Source organism: Humulus lupulus, chromosome 3 (genome assembly GCF_963169125.1).
Source record: "Humulus lupulus chromosome 3, drHumLupu1.1, whole genome shotgun sequence".
NCBI classification, from domain to species: Eukaryota; Viridiplantae; Streptophyta; class Magnoliopsida; order Rosales; family Cannabaceae; genus Humulus; species Humulus lupulus.
Window position 1 is genome coordinate 30,112,130 of NC_084795.1, and position 5,700 is coordinate 30,117,829.

The window sequence follows — 5,700 nt, forward strand, 5'->3', positions numbered from 1 at the left end:
TAAATTTGTTCTTTAAACCCTGTTTTTGGGATCCCATGTACTAAACGCTTATTCAAATGAAAAATTATCTGTTTATGACGAAAATCTTTTAACCCTATCGTGATTAGGACTTTAGGGTCACATTTTCAAATAAAGGATTGGTTAGCGAGTCCTGCACAATTATAAACACACAGTGTAACGGTCTTGGTTATCCAGGGCGTTACAACTTGGTATTAGAGCAGTCTAGGTTTAAGGGTTCTTGAAGACTGGCTAGACATGTACATTCGCCGCTACAGACAAGCTCGACTCAGGGTTTGGTAATTGTATATTCGTGTTTATATGCTTAAGTGTTTGGAAAGGAATATGAATGCTTTAATCTATTTGATTAATAGGGAGCATGAGATACTGATAGGGCCTGGCCCTTGATTGATGTGTGATGATATTGAGGCATGCTTATTAGCATTGCTGTGCATGTGGATGAATTTTGGATAATTCTTATATCTTGATTGCTTGTGATTTGTTGAGTTCCAATGGTGGATCTTGGAAGGATTGTTACCCTGTCATCATAGTCTGATCGTCGAGTCGTTGATTACAGATTAACTTGGATAACTGTGCGTCCAAGGTGATCTATACGACTAGCCGACACTGGGTCTGAGACTAGAGATGATGAACAGGGCCAGAACCCTCTGCCAATCCCTAAGAACTGGCAACAGATATTGGCAGATATGCAAGCCCGACTTCAGAGCCAGGAAGAGTAGATCCATCTACTGAGACAGCAGGCTCTGTCAGGGAATGCTGCATCTATTGTGCTACCTGTTATGGCACCAGCTGTTCAGGCACCTGAGATTGGGAACAGATGAGAGTCATTGTATGAGAAGTTTAGGAGACAACATCCTCCAACCTTCGATGGAGGACTAGATCCACTGAAGGCCGAACAGTGGATGAGTATGATTACCGCTATCCTAGATTTCATGAGGGTAGAAGGTAATGACCGGGTGGCCTGCGTCACATATATGCTGAGAGAGGATGCCCGTATCTGGTGGGAAGTGGCATCCAAAACTAGAGATGTTACTACTCTGGATTGGGATGGATTCAAGGATTTGTTCAGTCAGAAGTATTATAACGTTGCCGTCAAGGTAGCGAAAGCGAATGAATTTGTGGGGTTGGTACAGGGCTATATGACAGTTACAGAGTATGCCCTAAAGTTTGACCGACTTGCAAAGTTCGCACCAGACCTAGTGCCTACCGATGCAACTAGGCAGGATAGATTTATCAGAGGGCTTAATGCTATGATAGCCCGAGATGTGAGAATTACAATAATACTTGGGGTGGGGGACGACCTATGCCCAGGCTGTTGAGAAGGCTCTTACCGTTGAGGAGGCGGGAAACAATATTTGTAGGGAAAATGCTTTGAGACGGGAGGTTCGCAGGGCGGTGCCTTCATATTCAGGTTTTGGTAGGGGCGGAGGCCCTAGTGATTTGAAGAGGAAGGCCCCTGACACTTCGATCGCTGCCAGTCCGGATAGGAGGGGTCGGGGTGTTCAAGGTGGTTGCCAGGGAGGCAGTGATGCATGGAGAAGCTACCCAGAATGCACAAGGTGTAGAAGACGCCATCTGGGTGAATGTCGGGCCAAGGCCTGTTATGTATGTGGGGTGGTGGGACACCTTAAGGAGTGCCCAACAGTGAAGAAAAGGGAAGTAGGGAAGGTGGGCAGCTTGACTCCAGCTTGAGTGTTCACCTTGACGCAGACAAAGGCCGAGTCTAGTCCCTCGGTGGTGACAGGTCAGCTTTCTAGTGCTGGCTCTCCTTTTACTGTGTTGATTGACTCTGGTGCTACACATTCATTTGTTTCTAGTAAGGTGATTGATAGATTGTGTAGACCTAGTGAGTATTATACTGCGGGGTTTGGGACTATATTGCCTACAAGGGAACTGGTAGTTTCTACGAGATGGATTAGAGCACTGCCAGTAATGGTTGATAGTAGAGAGCTATCAGTAGACTTGATTGAGTTAGTTAGGGAAAACTTTGATATGATTCTAGGGATGGATTGGCTAGTTAGATATGGGGCTACCATTGATTGCACGAAGAAGATGGTGACCTTTGAGCCTGAGGGAGAGGATCCCTTTGTTTTTGTGGGAGCGATATGTGGACCCTGCATACCCTTGATATCAGCGCTGAGAGCTAGGGACCTATTACAGGAAGGATGTATAGGTTTCCTGGCTAGTGTGGTGGATACTACCAGAGTGTTGCCAATAGGGCCAGGAGAGACCAAATTAGTTTCAGAGTTCTTGGATGTGTTCCCTGAGGATTTATTAGGGTTTCCGCCGCACAGGGAGATTCAGTTCGTCATTGAGTTGGTGCCGAGGACAGAGTCAGTGTCGAGGGTACCGTATATAATGGCACCGGAAAAACTGAAGGAATTGAAGATACAGTTACAAGAACTTCTTGATTTAGGGTTTATCAGGCCTAGCTACTCGCCATGGGGTGCTCCGGTTTTTTTTGTGAAGAAGAAGGACGGGACTCTGAGGATGTGTATAGACTACAGAGAGTTGAACAAGTTAACCATCAAGAATAAGTACTCTCTACCAAGGATCAACGACTTGTTTGATCAGCTGTAGGGAAAGACGATATTCTCAAAGATTGATCTTCGATCTGGTTATCACTAATTGAGGAACAAGGATGAGGATATACCAAAGACGGCTTTTCGAACGAGGTATGGGCACTATGAGTTTCCGGTTATGTCATTTGGTTTGACCAATTCCCCAATAGCCTTCATGGACGTAATGGACAGGGTGTTCAAGGACTTCTTGGATCAGTTTATGATTGTCTTCATCGATGACATCCTAGTGTACTTCAGTTCAGAGGCAGAGCATAAGCAACATCTTCGACAGGTCTTGCAGAGATTAAGAGAGCACCGGTTGTACGCAAAATTTAAGAAGCGTGAGTTTTGGCTACAAGAAGTGACATTCCTTGGACATATTGTTGGTGAGGATGGGATTAAAGTGGATCCATCTTAGGTGGAGGCAGTTAGGGATTGGCCGAGGCCAAGGAATGCCTCGGAGGTTAGGAGTTTCCTCGGATTAGTGGGTTACTATAGACGGTTATGGAAGGGTTCTCAAAGATTGCTGCACCGATGAAAGAGTTGACACGAAAGAATTTGAAGTTCGTCTGGTCAGACAAGTGTGAGAACATTTTTCAAGAATTGAAGCGACGACTTATTACAACACCTGTGCTGAGTCTTCCTTCGGAGGAAGGAAAGTTTGTGGTATATTGTGATGCGATGAGGTTGGGTTTGGGCTTTCTGTTGATGCAGAACGAGAATGTTATAGCTTATGCATCACGACAGCTTAGGGAGTATGAGCAACGGTACCCTACCCATGATTTAGAGTTGGCAGCGGTGGTGTTCGCACTGAAGGTGTGCCGACATTATCTGTATGGAGAGAAGTGCAAGATATACACCGATCATTAGAGTTTGAAGTACTTCTTCACCCAGAAGGACCTGAACATGAGGCAGAGGCGTTGGCTGGAAACGGTCAAGGACTATGACTATGATATTCTTTACCGGCAAGGAAAAGCCAATGTAGTGGTGGATGCTTTGAGCTGAAGAGGCACGGGACAGTTGTTTAGTTCTACTAAGATATTGAGAGAGTTGGCAAAAGAGATGTCCAGAGCGAGGATAGAGTTGGTGGTGGGGCGGTTGGCCAATATTACTTTGCAGTCGACCCTGCTGGAGCGGATTAAGGAGGGTCAGTTGGTAGATGCATAGTTAAAGGAAGATAAAGGGAATGTCTTAGCGGGAGCGGCTAAGGACTATTCCATTTCTGAGGTTGGTTTGCTACGGTATCAAGGTCAGATCTATGTTCTGACAGATGTGGGGATTAGACGCGAGATACTGGACAAATCCCATACTATGTCGTACTCACTTCATCCAGGCACCACAAATATGTATCAGGGTTTGCGGACGTTGTATTGGTGGCCTGGGATGAAGAAGGATGTGGTACAGTACGTGGCCAGGTGTTTGACTTGTCAGCAGGTGAAGGCTGAGCATCAACGACCAGTGGGGTTGCTACAACCTTTTGGTGTTCCCGAGTGGAAATGGGAGGATATTACGATGGACTTTATGGGAGGTTTACCTAGGACAGTGGGGCTACATGACGCAGTGTGGGTGATAGTAGATAAATACACCAAGTCAGCGCACTTTCTACCAGTTAGGATGACTTATACCATGGATCAGTATGCAGAGTTGTATGTGAGGGAGATTGTACGTCTCCATGGGGTTCCCAAGTCTATTGTGTTAGACCGAGATCCTATCCTTACCTCCAAATTTTGGGGTGGATTGCAGAAGACTATGGGGACTTAGTTGAAGCTCAGCACGGCCTTTCATCCTCATACTGATGGACAGTCTGAGAGGATGATTCAGGTGTTGGAGGATATGCTTAGAGCATGCGTGATAGACGTTGATGGGTCTTAGAGTAAGTATCTCCCGTTGATTGAGTTTTCATATAGCAACAGTTATCAATCAACGATTGGAGTAGAGCCATATGAGATGTTATATGGGAGAAGATGCAGATCGCCCATTCATTGGGATGAGATGAGTGAGAGGAGGTTTTTGGAACCAGACATGGTAGACTAATGAGGCTATCGAGAAGATTCGAGCTTGAATGCTTGCCTCATAGAGCAGAAAGAAAAGCTACGCTGATCCTAAGCGTAGGGACGTGCTGTTCCTGGTAGGGGACCACGTGTTTCTGCGAGTTTCACCACTACGAGGGGTGAGAAGGTTTGGGAAGAAGGGAAAGCTGAGCCCTAGATTCATTAGACCTTTTGAGATCCTCGAGAGGATCAGGCAGGTGACATACATGTTAGCTTTGCCATCGTTGTTGTCAGGACACACATGTGTTGAAGAATGAAGACTTGGAATTGCAGACATATTTGTCTTATGAGGAGCGACCGATTCAGATCTTAGACATGAAAGATAAGGCTCTACAGAACAAGGCGATTCCTCTAGTTAAAGTGTTATGGAGGAATAGTAGGGTCGAGGAAGCAACCTGGGAGCTTGAGTCAGCAATGCGGGATTAGTATCCCGAGTTTTCAGTATCCCGAGTTATTCAGGTAAATTTCAAGAACGAAATTCTCAATAGGAGGGGATAGTTGTAACGACCCAAAATCACTAATAAGGCTTAAGGGCCTTGATTAGCGTGCCGAGAGGGCATAATTGGTTTATGTGTGATTTAATGATTTAATGCATGATTACATGATATGCAAGATTATATGATTATATGGATATGTGAAATACATGTTTATGGGTATTAGATATGCATGTGGGCCTGTTTAGCTTATAAGAGCATATTTGTAATTTTGGTCTGTTGAGGGCATAAATGTGATTATATATGATATTAGTGCGAGACCACATTATTATCTGGATGTATTTGGATTATTCGGTACAAGGCGATCCTAGTGAGCAATTAGCAAAAAAGGTCACAACGGGAACGAATACCCAGCTCGGGGTGAGCCTAGGGGTATTTTGGTGAATTAGCACATTACTGGGGATTATTAGGTGGTGAATAAATATTTGATGATTGTTTGGAGATATAAGTTGAATTAATCAAATTCCATTTTTCTCGCTGAGATTTATTTGAAGAAATGGTAAAGTAGTGGTGAAAGACCAATACACTTTTAGGGACATTTAAGTGTGAGTTATGGACTTGGGGGCAATTTAGTCA